The sequence below is a fragment of the Medicago sativa genome, chromosome 2, assembly GCF_051527215.1.
Source record: "Medicago sativa cultivar Bolivia chromosome 2, Bolivia_mono, whole genome shotgun sequence".
Taxonomy (NCBI): domain Eukaryota; kingdom Viridiplantae; phylum Streptophyta; class Magnoliopsida; order Fabales; family Fabaceae; genus Medicago; species Medicago sativa.
The window spans coordinates 81227311-81244391 of NC_140750.1; the positions used below are offsets into that span (position 1 = coordinate 81227311).

The 17081-nt window shown below is 32.1% G+C and overlaps 1 long non-coding RNA gene across 1 annotated transcript; it reads right to left on the reverse strand.

The window, feature by feature from the left end:
• Positions 1 to 1439: 1439 nt before the first annotated feature.
• On the reverse strand, positions 1440 to 2111 carry LOC146951389 (uncharacterized). Its single transcript, XR_015025504.1, has 2 exons — positions 2013 to 2111; positions 1440 to 1856 (listed from the first exon to the last, which is right to left on the reverse strand). It is a non-coding gene; the product is annotated as an uncharacterized LOC146951389 (long non-coding RNA).
• Between the last annotated feature and the right edge of the window lie 14970 nt (positions 2112 to 17081).

Below are 17081 nucleotides of genomic sequence, written 5' to 3' on the forward strand. Positions count from 1 at the left end.
GTTTCTACAATTGGCAGTTTACACATTACTCATTCCCTTGTCAAAATATGCATTAAAAATCCAATGATTTTCCGAAAGAAAAATAAATATCTCCAATGGGTTGTTGATAAGAGTCCTCCTCAAAATTTATCCAATAATATTATACCTATACAAAAAGGAAAATGAAATGTGATACACAGTATATAATACATGAATAACATGGTATAATACAAATTCAATCAAGACATAAGATCCCTTTAACAGGAGTAATTGAGCATTGTGGCGCACTTGGTTTGAGCATTTAACAACATAACTATTGGATAAGATTCCTTTAGAAAAGCATATAAGAGTAAAGCTCTCTCCTAAAAGCATAGTAATATTGATCAACATAACCCTCCCTAGACATTTTGAACGATTAGAAATAATATCCCATCTTGACGATTTTTAAGCCTGTGGTGCTCACCATACACGTTCAATTGAATTTAAGGATAATACTCACATCCTGCATCAAATCCATGACAGGAGCATTATAATTCCTAAGAAGAACATATACCTTCCTTTGAGCCTGCTGTATTATAGTAACCAGCAGAAAAACATCATGTAAATGTGTCGTGGAATCTCATCTCTTCATCATATCAAACCTGGAGACTTTCCATAAAAATCTCGTTCCAGTCACAATACATGCATTTTTAGACATTAGTAAAGGAATGCCAAAATATACTTTACTTTCTAAAAGAGAAATTAAATGTCAGAGTTTCAACATCAAGGCTATGGACCAATATTGATTACAAACCACATACATCCACCAAACAGAAATCAAAAGAAGTTGAGATTTTTATCTACAAAATAACATCAATACACAAACAAAACTATCGTTCACACATATTATAACTACGGTGCAGAACAATAGAATAATGTGTATTATATAATGCTAATTTACACTTCAATGTTTCAAACTAAAATAACATAGTAACTTCTTTCCAATTTTTTTATGGATGAAGAGTTGTTTTATATGAGCCAGTACTTGGAGCAACAAAGGAGAAGGACATTTTGTAAGCTGAGCCCTCAACCATTTTATGCTCAAACAAATAAATCATTTGGTTCAATTTCTTGAGCGTAATTTCATGCTCAAGAGAAGAGTATAGTATAGTGTGATAGTAGGTTGATTCAATTCCTTTGGTTCAAAACAAACTCTAAATTCCAACTATTCAATTCCTAACTATATTTATTATTCTTGAGAGTGTAGTAAGACTATAGTTATTATTTTAGAGACATCATTGGCTCTTCCTTCAAAATATTAATCTACTAATAATCTCTTGATAGACTATGAAACATGTTGAATTTTGTCAAATTTAATCTGTCAAAACTTTTCTACATGTGTAGGAAATGGTGTATGATTTTAAGTCTAAGTCCCAAACAAAGGCTAAGGAGTAAGGAGTGTGAATTGGCAGATCCAAACGTGAACAAAAACAATCCCATTTAAACCTCACAAAGAAATATCACCAAGGCAGACAGTAGTTCCCCTCACTTAAGTAAAAACCATGATTGACAACACACATTAACATATGTACAAAATGCTTCATGCATTAAGGAAGAATAAAATATCACAAACATTATACTACCACTTTACTGATGAATCATATGCTTATATTTCTTCCTAAGCACAGATAGCCTTCTCGGAAGGGCTTTCTTTTCATCTTTTCTTCCTAACTTATCTAAGTAGTATACAATTTTTTTAAGGATAAGCAAAACCTGCTAACTCTCATGTCTGAATCCTTTCTCTTGGATAATCAGGATTCTCCTAAGCAACTCAAGTAACTCAGTGTCATCTTTACCAAGTCTGGCTTGAATAGACACTGAGCAGTCCAAAGCATCCCCTGCCATGCATAATATACGATCAATGTCAGTTTCATAAGGAAGAGAAAAAAACAATATGTGAAATGAAACTAAATGGAGTTATATGAATAATTTCTATCTAGCATTATATGAACTTGAGGGTGACCATGTTTTCTCAGAGGAGAAGGGAATTTTACCAACAGGAAGAGAATAATCTCCAAATGCCTTTTCACGGATGCGTAAAACCTCCAGGGCGAGTTTCTCTGCTTCATCATTTTCAAATGGTTTAGTGTAGCTGCAAGTTGCAACATAGGGATCTTGATCAACATATCAATTCATATACCAATCAAATGTCCAAAAATCACAATAAGAGAAATACCAAAATTTCAGGTTAAAGTATTTTCTCCAGTTTTCAAGTAAACAAACCAAAAACGTGTCTGTTTATATATTAAGAAACAAAATTTCATTCTAAAAACAAATCACACAGAATCACATAGAATACTATATATGTCAATCCAAACATGCCCTGCGTACAATTCAACAAACTTAAGTTCAAAATTAATCAAAATTGAATCATAACTTTCGCTGCTGGATATAGCTGTCGCAACCAGATGAATTGGAGAGATACTGAACGAAATTGATACTGACAGCAAGGGCGGCGATGCGAACATTGAAAGAGGATGTAGCAGCACTAACACAACGAAGAAAAACAGTCTCTAATGGCCCTATGTAAATTCCTTTCTCGGATATCTCTATCCATTCCTCCATATATTATCAAATACAAAATTACATACCATCCTGCAAAATCACAAAAATCTATGAATCCTTACAACCCTAGAATAGTTTCTTCAAAAATTCAAAACTTTAAAAAAATCAAATAAAACTAAAACATAAAAAGAACGTGGGTTTCTAAGATATTGTTAAGGTTAGAAGTCATTTTTTTTTTCCTCTGCTTCTCCCTAAACCTGCGAAAATAAAATTTCTTAAAAACTTCTTAAAACCTTCTTATAGCAATTTTATGCTAAAATTGTTTAAAAACACACATAGCAGATGAAAAGGAATAAAGCCTGCTGTAATACAATTACGCCTGCCGCGAGGTTAATAAAATCAGGAATCAACAAAAACTTGTAACCAACAATTAAAAATCACTAAATAGGAATACAAACTTAAAATCAACACGAAAATCAAGTTAAAAACACAAAACTAATTGAAGAAATTTGAGAATCATACCTGATATTAAAGGTTATGTGTAAATGGTACCAAACAAAGAGTCGAGAGTTGAAGTTTGGCGATGACCCTTGCGATTTTGTACCTAAATGAATAAACAAAAAACCAAACAAAGATCAAAATCAATGAATGATTCAATATTAGAAATGAGGAATACAAAAGCTGAAAATAACAATTAACCTTGCAAAATAAAAGAAGCTTCTGACAGCGACCGTGGCGCGATGAAGAGCGAATTCCGAAGCGGTGATTAACGACGGTAGTGCAAATCCGGCGCGGTGAATAGCGTATTCCGACGCGGTGGTCAACGATGGTGGTGCAACTTCGTCATGGTGGAAAGCAAGTGGGATTTGTAGAGGACGAAGAAATGAAGACGACGATGCCTTTTCTTTAGAGGATCAAAATGAAGGAAGAAGAAGGAGAAGGGTTTTTGTGTGTTTTTGAATAAGAAGAATAAGAAAAGGGTCTGTGTGTGTTGAATAAGAAGAATAAGAAAAGGGTCTGTGTGTGTTGTTACGTGAAAAAGAGAGAGAGAAAGTGTGAGGAAAAAGAGGGAGTGGAAAATATCACTGTCATTAACGGCATGTATTGGTAAATGCCATTGAAATTAGTAGGTTTATTCCAATAAAATAATTTGAAATTCAAATTGCCAAACACTTTGGAGCCAAAATTTTTCAGGGTTATCTCACTTAGCATTTAATGTTGCGATTTTGGAGCCAAATTTCTAGGGTTAAGTTGTTGCAACCTAATAACTTTAAGGAATAAGGGATGCTTTGCTTTGCTTTGCTTTGCTTTTTTTACGTGAACGTGATACTTAAGTAATTTTTTAAGCCATGAAGCGTGAAGGGTCCATTGTTTTAAATGTTATCCCTGATAATAATAGTAAAAAAATCTTAAATCATGTTATTGACTAATCAAAATGATTAATTCAAAACTAACCGACCTCCCTAAAAAAATGATTCAAACTAAGACAAGGGAGGGAAAATGCATCAACATGGATCCACTCACGGTGTTTTTCATTGTAGTCTTGTTTTTTTATATGGTACTGCTGACACAAAACAATCTACACCTCCCAAGTCCCACATATATATTGTGCGGGTTTGTATTTTTTATATCAAGCAGAAAATAACATAAAACGTAGGAGAGACCTGAACCTGTTACAAGAAGTTTAATGCATATTAATATCTAGAAAAAGAAAGCCCTTCTCTATCTCTAAGAAGGAGGAATGTGCGAGTTTGTATGAAATTAAAATTATTTTAAAAAAAAAATTTGAATTAGAAAGTTTTTTACTCTATACCTCCATACATCTACCTCTTAAGTCTTAACCCACATTTTCACTAGGAGAATGTTTGGTAAGAGGGCGGATTTTAATGGAGGAAAAGCTGCAAAGTTTTTATATGATAATGAGATATTTAATATAACATTAAGTGAAATGACATTTAAATAAGAAAGAAAAATGTTCTCCTTCCATTAGTTAGTTACCTTAGAATTATTTGAATAAAAATCCGTTCTACAATTTTGATGATTTAGTTGTTCTTTAAAATTCACCCATTTTAAATGAGAGTTAGAATTGGCTTTTGGAAGAATTTTGCTCCCCTTTCTTCTTAAAAATTGAACTAAATATTTTAAATTTAAATATTCTCCCCCCTTCACTCGTCTCTCCTCCATTCCCCCTGAGCAAACATCCTTTATTATAAAAGCTAGACTTGCTTGGCTAGCATGTTTGCCCTAATCCTCCCTATTTTGCCCTAATTCCCTAGTTTTTTCCCTCCTAAACATGTAGTAATTGCTCGAGTAATCTCATCTGTTCAAGCATTTGATCACATCCGTTTATTCGACCTTGAAAAAAGTTCTCTCACTTCGTTAATGCAATTGAATATCTATTAAAGCCTAATCAAGTCGAAACATGTACTAATCACTCTACCAATTACTGCCAATTGAATACCTATTAATGCTCACTTATAATGGCAATTAAGAACGTAGTTAATGGCTTGAAAACGTCGTTAATGGCCATTAAAAATGTTTCACGCATACACATAAACATCCCTAAGTTTATGGCAATTGAAGATGTTTCGCGCATACATTTTTTAGGCCTTGCTGTTTCACGCATACACGCATTGCTGTTTCACGCATACACTAATTCCTGTCGCATTAGGCTACTGACATTTCAATGTTTCACATATGGATTATTTACACCATATTGTGCTATCTGATACAGAGTGGTAGGAGGATATGCGTTTCAAGGTGAAATTTCCCTCGAATTTTACCACTAAAATATGCACTAATCACTCTACCAATTACTACCTATTAAAATTAATTATGACGTACTTATTTTAAAAAATAACACATATCATGGTTGATCTGATTTTGAATAGTAATTATTGCGTACTGTTAATGACAATTAAGAACGTAATTAATGGCTTGAAAAATAACACATATCATGGTTAACCACTCTACCAATTACTACCTATTAAATACAATTATGACATACTTATTTCAAAAAATTATTGTTGTTTAAAGGTTGATTCGAATTTCTTTTTTTTTTTTTGAGGGAAGGTTGATTCGATTTTGAATATGACGTAGTGTTAATGGCAATTAGAAACGTAGTTAATGGCTTTAAAACATCGTTAATGGCAATTAAAAACTTTTGAATAGTAGTTATTACCTTTAGAACACTACGATTATTCACATTTGAAACTGACAAAGAGAATTGCCAATTACCTATTTAAATACCACTTAGTTGTGCTATTACAACCATTCTCTACTTTAAGCAAATATATATCAAATATAACTCTTTCTTGCACTTGCTAATATGACAAACACTTTCACCCCCATCTCAGCTATGACAGGTGGAAGGAGGGATTTGAAGTTGATTGTCCGTGTGGCCCATATATGGCTGATATGTGATAAGGAAAATCCAGACGATGTTATCTTCATGAACATGATATTGGTTGATGAGAAGGTATATTATATGTTTTGATCCTTTATTATAAAAGCTAGATTTGCTTGGCTATCATGTTTGCCCTAATCCTCCCTACTTTGCCCTAATTCCCTAGCTTTTTTCCCTCCTAAACATGTACTACTTGCTCGAGTAATCTCATCCGTTCAAGCACTTGATCACATCCGTTTATTCAAACTTGAAAAAAGTTCTCTCACTTCGTTAATGCAATTGAATACGTATTAAAGCCTAATCAAGTCGGTCAACATTCCTATACACTAATTGCTAATCAGAAATAACTGATTCCCCTACACTTATTGCTAATCAGAAATAATATAAACATCCCTTAGAAAGCGGCAATTGAAAATGTTTCACGCATACATTTTTTACTGTTTCACGCATACACTAATTCCTATCACATTATTCTACTGACATTTCAATGTTTCACGCATGCATTTTTTTACACTATAATGTGCTATCCGATATAGAGTGATAGGAAGATATGCGTTTCAAGGTGAAAATTCCCTCGAATTTTACCACTAAAGTATGCACTAATCACTCTACCAATTACTACCTATTAAAAGCAATTATGACCTACTTATTTCAAATATTAACACGTATCAAAGTTGATTCGATTTTGAATATGAATTATTACGTATTGTTAATGGCAATTAAGAACGTAGTTAATGGCTTAAAAATGTCGTTAATGACAATTAAAAACTTTTAAGTCGCATATTTTTGTATAGGAATTACTTTTAATTGCTTTTATGCATTATGCACCAATCACTCTACCAATTACTACCTATTAAAAGCAATTAACTACGTACTTATTTCAAAAATTAACACGTATCAAGGTTGATTTGATTTTGAATAGTAATTATTACGTATTGTTAATGGCAATTAAGAACGTAGTTAATGGCTTGAAAACGTCTTTAATGACAATTAAAAACTTGAAAGTTGAATATTTTCGTATAGGAATTACTTTTAATTGTTTTTATGCATTATGCACCAATCACTCTACCAATTACTACCTATTAAAAGCAATTAACTACGTACTTATTTCAAAAATTAACACGTATCAAGGTTGATTCGATTTTGAATAGTAATTATTATGTAATGTTAAAGGCAATTAAGAATGTAGGCTTGAAAACGTCGTTAATGACAATTAAAAACATGAAAGTCGAATATTTTCGTATAGGAATTACTTTTAATTGCTTTTATGCATTTCACCCTCCGGTCACTATTATAAGCAAAAATCAACATTTTGGATTCATACATTTAATGATGTATGTGGTCTATAATAAAGACCACATACATCATTAAATGAATGAACCTACAATATTGTTTTTTGCTTATAATAGTGACCGGAGGGTGTATGCACTAACCACTCTACCAATTATTACCTATTAAAAGCAATCATGGCGTACTTATTTCAAAAAATAACACGTATCAAGGTTGATTCGATTTTGAATAGTAATTATGACGTAGTGTTAATGGCAATCAAGAACGTAGTTAATGGCAATCAAAAACTTTTGAATAGTAATTATTACCCATAGAAAACTATGATTAATAACCACATTTGAAACTAACGAAGAGAATTGCCAATTACCTATTTAAATACCACTTAGTTGTGCTAATACAGCCATTCTCGACTTTAAGCAAAATCAAGCAAATATAACTCTTTCTTGCACTTGCTAATATGGCAAACATTTTCACCCCCATTTCAGCTGTGACAAGTGGAAAGAAGGATTTGAAGTTGATTGTCTGTGTGGCTCATATATGGCTGATCCGTGATAAGGAAAATCCAGACGATATCATCTTCATGAACATGATATTGGTTGATGAGAAGGTATATTATATAAATCGATTGTATAAATAAATGATCCTTTTTTCAAGTTGCCACTACGATAACATATACTATGGTTTATGTTAATGACATGTTATTTTTTGTTTAGCGAGGACGGATCCATGCCACTGTTCATAAGTTCCTGGTGTCAACGATTCAAGGAATGGTTGAAGAAGGAGGAACATATAAGCTAGAGAATGTCATGATAGGAGTTAATGAGGTGAATTACAAACTCTTGCCACACAAGCACAAACTTAATATGGAATTGGTGTAAGGCTTGGATCAAGTTTCAAAGGAGTCAATTTTTGTTTGTTTTATTTGTAATGACTATTAACAAGAGTTACTTTAAGAGATGGGTTGAATACGTAAAAAAAAAAAAAAGGTTGATGATAACCAATGATGAATGTGAAAATACTAATGTCACTTCAAATGTCGTTTTTATAGTATTTCATAATGTATGAGATCTAATGTAAAATGTACGATTTTCAAACTATATATTAATGTCAAGATGATATGATTAATGTAATACATTCTTATCATGTGAATATTTCATATATTTTTTATTATTATGATATAACTTATTCGTACATATTTTAGTTGGTGGGACCCGTGCAGAGCACGGGTCGATGGTCTAGTATCATAAATCTTCAATATGTCCTTCACACTTTCAACAACAAAATCCCATTTTTCCAAATATTTCTCCCTTACATAAACACTTTGTTGGAATAGAAAGTAATTTTTTTAACATAATCAATTGATACTACTAAATCCTCCAATTTCTTCTACTTATTTCAAAATCACATTTTTTCATTAAAAAACACAAAATTTCTGAATCTATTGATTTCTTTTAAAATTCAAACTGAATAATTTGATTCAAACTATATTTGACTTCAAACTCACAAGTAAGATAACAAATTTAACTTAAAGGAAAAAGTGTAAAAAATTATAAATTTCATTAACTCTTATCAAGTTTATGATTAAATTATTTTATGTATGCATCCATCATTGAAATCTAATAAAATACAAATAAAAATAATTTGATATTAAATAAAAAAATCAATAGATTATTTTATTATCACTAACGTTAATACTGATGACATGTTGTCATTACGTAATTTTTAGGACTTATTGTGACATTTTGATAGAGTTCTCATGCAACTTATACTGTTCTGGAGTGCAAAAAGCTGAAATATTGAAGTCTGTTCGAAGCAAATCGCGCCACGCCAATTTCCAGCCTTGCCGCGATTTCAGAAGCAAAATTACAACATCCCTGTTTGAGGGAAATCGTGGCACGCCAATATACAAGGCGCGGCGCGATTTTGATGGGTCAGGCCCATGACTTCTATAAATACTGCACTAAATCTGAAGAACAAGGGTTACGATTTTGGAGAGCAAAGTGCGATTTTGAGACATCAGAGACGGCTAGAAGGGTGATTTCTTCAACCTTTTACCAATTCATGTATGTTTTAATTATTTCATTGATTATGCTATTTGTAAACTCGATTATGAGTAGCTAAATCTCTTAGAGATTAGATCCGAGATGAATCTTTGTAACCCTAATTGAACCATGTTGCTGTGAAACTCTATTTTGTTTATGAATTCAATTCTAGTTTATTCAATTCAATTGTTCTTAATGCTTTTTATATCTTGATCACATATAACCTGATTTTGTGAGAACGAATGACCACTGACCATGGCTTTCGACTTAGACCTAATTGAATTGTTCTAATAAACAGGGTTAGTCTAGGAATAGATAATCGTTTGTTAGTGATAATAGGTTAACGTTCGGGAAAACCTTCAAGAATTATTAGACCACCCAAGGGATTGGGGGCTGTAGTTTGAGAAGAGGGTCCTAACTCAAGGGATTGATTAGGGCTATTTTGTTAATCATCGTAAATTAGAAAAATATTCATAACAAATAGGTGCAGTAGACCAATTAGGGGAACTTAGAGGATTCGACGGATCTGATCTCATCTCTCTCCATATTTTCTTAATCAAATCTCTTCTCTTTTATTTGATTTCATAAAATCAAACCAAATCTACTGCCTAGTGGCAAAACTAAAATAAACTTTACACACCCTATTTCTATAACGCGATTGAATTATTGAAGTTAAAAACAGTCCTCGTGGGATCGATATTTTTACTACTTCGATAGTTATTGGTATACTTGCCAAACGTCTATCAAATACCGACACTAATGTGAATGTCTTTCCGCTTTTAATTGGTATGGAACAAAGAAAAAAGAATTAACCAAAAAGGGTAAAATTGAAAGAAAAAATAATTAACAGAAAAGGGTGTTCAATATTATTCATATTATTGCGGATTGTTCCTATTTTAATGGTATTCAACTATTCAACTAATTTTTTATCTGATAATTTAAATAACATTAAAATGACAAAATAGTTTAAATAAATGTTAAAAATAGAAGAAGAAATCCAAACTAAAATGGTAAATTTCTTTTATCTATTGTTATAATATCCTGTTGATTTTTAACACAACTCATATTCAGAATAAAAACTGTAACTATTGAGGAATAAAAAGATAAGTTTTCGGATTTACATATCAATTATATTGTGTCATCAAACATTGAATATTGATACAATATATGATACATTTATTTTATCTTGTCTCTTAACAGATCGTTGATTTTTGTAATTTTCGTGTTAAAATTCAAATAGTTTCTTTTCAAATCAAAATGAAAAGAACATTGTGGGTGAGGCGGATTAGGGAATTTAATATATGACGTTAATTGCAAAATGGTAGTGGAGGACGAGGGTGGAGGTTACGAGTTTGTGGTATAGAGTCTTAGAGACGAGATATAGGGAGGTTGGTGGTTGTTTAGCGGAGGGGGCAAAGTAAATTATGTTTGGTTGAATAATTTGATTGATATTAAAAGTGGGGTTGGTGTGGGACTTGGCCGATGGTTTGACAATAATGTAGGTAGGGAGGACGACGACAAGATTGAAACTTTATTTTGGTGGGATATGTGGATTGATGGTATGATATTGAAGAGTAGTTTTAATCATCTTTTTTTTATCTTGCTGATAATAAAATGGCAACGGCGGCTAATATGTACTCTCTTGTGGTGGGGGGAGGGCGGTGAAGGTTGGAAGAGGCGACATAGGTTATTTGCTTGGGAAGAAGACCAAGTTAGGGAATACTGTGCGATTTTATCTAATATTGTTTTGCAGCCGAACAATCATGACAGGTGGCTTTGGCACTCACACGCTTATAATTGTATGTTGTCGTCGGTCAACATTGTGGCAGCTGATCACTCAAACGCAATTTGGAATAATGACGTCCCTCTGAAGTTCAATCTCTTTGCCTGACGTTTGCTTCGTATTCATTTACCGACAACATATAATTTAACCAAGAGGCATGTTTTTCATCCCAACGCTCAATTATGTGTGGAAGGCTATGGCATAATGGAGGATATTGATCATATTTTTCCAGAAAATTTGGCTTGGTTTCGGTATTGTGCACCTTGCACATGTTGTAGACCATTTTCTTCAATTTGAAAATTTAGGCGGGTTTTCAAAAAACATTTGAGCTACTTTTCAACTCATTTGGTTAACATATGTGTTGGTGATCTGGTGTGGAAGATATGATTAGGTTTTTTGCAGAGCCGACCCTACGTATAGGCTGGGGGTGCGGTGGCCGAAGGCCCATTCCTGTATGGGGCCCAATTTTTTATTTTATTTTATGAAGGGGTGCGTATATAGCCATACTTGGTCTAAAGGGTGTATATATAACAATAAGCGCAAAGAGGGCCTAAACAGTTACAAGACTTCAGCCCATCATCTATTTCACCTTTTTTTTACAACCCAACAACATTTCATTTTCACACCCCCAACCCAGCGCCTTCATTTTTACCCCCTAACATTTCATTAGCCAAAACGTAAAACTTAGAAGTAAAACGTAAATCACATAAGCAACACGTAGAACACAAAATCTCTACTCATTCCCAGAGACCAAATTTGTTTTTTATTTTGATGATGCTTTTTGGTATATTTCAGATTGAAGCTAACCTGAATTTGTATTTAGATTTCATAATATAATATGACTTTCATCATGAAAGTTTCATGTTTGAGACGTCAATTTTGGTCTTATGTGATTTTTGATAAGTAACATATCATATTCTATTGACAAATGATAAAATGTTTTCATGTTACTGGGATGAAGTAAGTGTATTTTATACTATTATGGACTTATGGTGATATATGATAATGAATCTCTTTGAGAAATTTTAGAGGTAGTAAATCAATTGAATTATCAAATAAGATAATGAAACCTCTATAAAGTTTGGCATGTCTGCTATAGTTTTACTTCGTTTTGTTGGGTTTGGTTCGGTCCCCCCAATTATTATTTTTTGTTTTGTTATTCTTTTTTATTAATAAGGACATGATTTGACATACGATGTTTTGGAGTGTCAGTATAGTTAGGATTTCAAAACATCGTATTACGATGACCATTATAGTTAATTCATATCTCATTTACCGTTTATAAAAAAAAGTATGATTTATTATATAGGGGAGGCCTTTTCTCAAACTTGGCCTAAGGTTCATAAAATGCTAGAAACGAGTATGGTCTTTCGTAAAAAAAAAAAAAAAAGAATCGCTACAACATCTTCTAACAAAATTAAGCTATCATTTGTGGTGACTTAACCCGTTAATTTGTTTGGAATTACTTTGTATTGAGGTTACTTTGCCCTCTTCCCTTTTCCTTCTGTTTTGCTTTTGATGTAATGTGAATTTTTTCATCTTGGTTTTTGACACTTCTTGTGTTGAAAATACAAGGATCTCAGTTAATTTAATCCATTTTAGGTTTTTCATAAAAAAGTAAGAAAAGAACAAAAAAAAAAGTGTAAGTCTAAGTTTGATGCATCCTAAAACATCAACAAAAATACAATGAGAGAGTGCGACGTCTTTAACAAGTCATATGAAGATTTTGTAAAAAAAAAAAAAAAAAAACAATTCACCCAAGTTTTTTCCCGAAGATGTACCATGTTGATTAAATCTGCATGAGTACCATGTTGATTAAATTTGCATCTGGGCCACACTACACATCCATGAGTACATTTATGTGACCCAAATTTAATGTCACGGTGACATTATGTCACCCAAGTATTTTCTGAAGATGTACCATGTTGATTAAATCTGCATGAAATATAGTTAGCAAAATGTGTTATGTACCCTATAAAATCTGTATAATTTTTTTTTTGAATCTGCATCTTAAAGCATAATTGCATAAATACACTCAAAGATTAGTGTAAGTCTTCTTTGATTTTATTTAAGATATGTAGTAACTAATTTCTAGCTATATATAGGACGGTCCAACTCCATGCAAAACACACGTGCGAATCCCCAACCTTGTCCCTAGAAGCCTCTCACGAAAGCTCTCTTTTCCATTTCCTTCAGAAACCTATAGCGTCACTTTTGAATCATTGAATGTGTTGTGTTGCAACAAATCAATTAATCAAATCTAAATCCTTCAATTATGCATGTTTTAGTTTCTTGATTTGTATATAACTTGATACAAATGTTATCAAGAAAAAGATGCATTTGTTTATACTATATGACTAGTTTAGCCACAGCACAAATTTTATGTCGTTGCACTGTTTTCATTAGTTTATGGCACACATTAATTACGTGAAAATGGTCTTATAATTATTTTGTCACTCCTAATTTAGCACAAATTGTGCTTTAAGAATAGTTCACCCATACTGGTAAATTATGTGGCTAACAACCAAAATAATGAGAGTTAATTTGTTGGCTCTATATATGGTTACAAATCGGATGATAAATCTTTGCTTGTATATTAATAGCAAAATGTAGTAACGTAAAGTAATTGCATAGATTGAATGTAATTGTCTTTAGCACGTTAAATGGCACTTGAATGTGTTTTGAAAGGAACTAAATGCATGGATGCACAAATGGAGTTTTAAATTTTTCCCAAAATGAAGTTTCTATGGGAACTATTTTTTTTTTTTTAAAGAAATTAACTAATTTTGTCTATATGATTGTACGTCAGTGGAAATCTAGTAACCATTGACTTTGTCTACATGATCAGTATTTTCCAAAGCAGTTGAACTACGTTGGATTTTCAGATCTCTACGAAATTACTACTTTGTCATTATGGTTAGTTGAGAAATTACTCCTTCCGGGTCATAGTATTTATTGAGTTTGCATGAAGTTGGACAAAAGAAAAGAATAATAGTTTTTATTAAGTTAACATCATAAGGTGCCCGATTAGATCTATATATTATTGTTTGATATATTTAGTTATTGTTACTATGATCTTGAAAACTCAGCATAAGTGCTTTTCTCAATAAGCTGTTTAAGCAAGATGAAGAATGTGTGAGAGAGAGAGAGTATTTTCCTAGTAATATGATTTTCCTTAAGTATTGAATGTACACATTAAATAGCCTTTTTATATGTATATCAAAGTTGCTTGTAGCACAAGCTATCTATATACAAGTAACTAACTAAGAGCATCCACAATGGTGGGTGCTTCACCTAGTATATCACAGTTGCTTGTAGCACAAGCTATCTATATACAAGTAAATAACTAAGAGCATCCACAATGGTGGATGCTTCACCTATTTAGTACCGGAATTAATAAGCACACTCATTGTGGAGAAAAAAATGCTTGGTGCTTATAGAGAAGGGTGGCAATATAAGCGCCCTCTCTCTCTTTAGTTTTTGTGGGTCATACGTAATAAATTGTACACAAAATAATAAACTTTGTTGAAATACAATGACATTGAGTTATTAATGTGATCTATTTATTAACTTTTTTTTGAGGTACTGAGTTGCAGAAATTGAGTGCTTATTAAGTAATATCATTGAAAATTAAAAAATAAATGATGTGTACATGCATGACCCACTTAACCACCCAAAATGGAGTGCTATGTTGTAGATGGTCTAATAAGCACTTTGTAACCAACTCTAACTAACTTGTAACATGACAGTTATGGATTCTCAGCGTAATGAAACTTTGGTGTGTTTATTCATCTATTATTTTTATCTTGTTGTTTTTGCTTTGATTGCGGATTTGCTTTAGAGATAAGGTGTTAGATTAGATCTATATTCTATTGTTTGATATATTTAGTTAGAGAAATGTTAGCAACACACATTTTAACATTCACTTTTCAACACACTCTCTTTGATTGGTTAAAATTCACATGAGACCCACATGATTTAGTGGAACCCATATGAATTTTAATCAATCAAAGAGGGTGTGTTGGAAAGTGTGTGTCAAAACAAAATGTGTGTTTCTAGCATTCCTCATTTAGTTATTGGTTGCCACTAATACTTGCCTAACACATACGCGATTTGAGGCAAATTCACGATGAAAAAACCTTGGTATAAACAATGAGCTGATAATTAACATAATTGGGCAAGGCACATAAATCCCAAGTAATGTATAGAAGATACAATTTCGTTAAATTTAGGTTTATTCGTTTTTAAATAAACCCTTAACTCAACAAGAAATTTCCGTACCTGATCAATTTATAATGAATCAAGATAACCATTCGTTCTAGTATAAATAGTTATTATTTGTTCTTCCACAGTGAGAGGGGATGATTGGGACTGCTTAAGCAACTCGCGCAATCGTTGACCTCTTGCCAGTTGATTTTGCGCAGCTTTATCAAGATCATAAGCGAATCATAGGGTGCCAGATTAGGTCGATATATTATTGCTTGATATATTTAGTTATTAGTTGCCGCTAATACTTGTCCAACACATAAGTGATTTGAGGCCAAATTCACGATGAAAAAACCTTGGTATAAACAATGAGCTGATAATTAACATAATTGGGCAAGGCACATAAATCCCAAGTAATGTATAGAAGATACGATTTCGTTAAATTTAGGTTTATTCGTTTTTAAATAAACCCTTAACTCAACGAGTAATTTCCGTACCTGATCAATTTCTAATGAATCAAGATAACCATTCGTTCTAGTATAAATAGTTATATATTATTTGTTCTTCCACAGTGAGAGGGGCTGATTGGGACTGCTTAAGCAACTCGCGCAATCGTTGACCTCTTGCCAGTTGATTTTGCGCAGCTTTATCAAGATCATAAGCGAATCATAGGGTGCCAGATTAGGTCGATATATTATTGCTTGATATATTTAGTTATTAGTTGCCGCTAATACTTGTCCAACACATAAGTGATTTGAGGCCAAATTCACGATGAAAAAACCTTGGTATAAACAATGAGCTGATTATTAACATAATTGGGCAAGGCATATAAATCCCAAGCAATGTATAGATAGCTGCATAGGCTTGTAAATAAAATACGAGAAAGATGTGACGTTCCAAATCCAATTGCGTTTAAACATGAAGCATCTTTGCTTTTTTGGTGCTACTACGTTCTTCATCAAAATCATTTGCTGCAAGTAGAAAGTTAAACAAAGTTGGAGGTATTCCAAAATTATATACCCTACGACTCTAAGACAATTTTTGGACTTATCCCACTTTTCTATCACCTATATATAGGCCATTTACGAATGGATTATTTGTTTATTTAAAATCTTTTTGCTTTTCTGACTGTATATTGTGGGTTTGGACTTTAAAGCATCTCTACTTCCTTCGATAATAATTTTGCTTATAAAAATATGGAAAATGCTACTTCTCAAGAAAAATAGCTTCAAGAATTTTTAAGACACAGTTGACAAATTTTAATTAGATGATTTATTTGTCCACTTCCTATTTTTCAGCCACACCTCCTTGAATTGTGGCAAATAGTGCATTGGCTACTCTTTATTCTTGAAGAATTCTTGATGTTATTTTTCTAGAGATATAGCATTGCTCTATTTATGCTACTAAAAATAAAAAATGATTAAATATATTTATAATCTTTATGATAAAGTAGGACCTTTCAGGTTTAGTTTTTGTTAAAAAAAAAAAAATTAACATTAATATCTTCACATACTCTCTGTTTGCAACACTAATTTCTACGGTCCATTTTTTGTTCATAGACTCTATACTAGGGCTTTCCTCAGCCGGTAGTGGCGGAGCTATACATAATATTTAAAAGGTCCGTTTTATATATATATATATATATATATATATATATATATATATATATATATATATATATATATATATATATATATATTTTCTTTAAGTTAAGTAATTTTATATAGGTTGAATTACATTTTTTATTCTTAAGTTATTGCTAGATTTTACTTTGATCCCTTAAGTATTTTTTTCTTTTATTTTGCCCTCTCAAATTACAAGCGGTATGTAA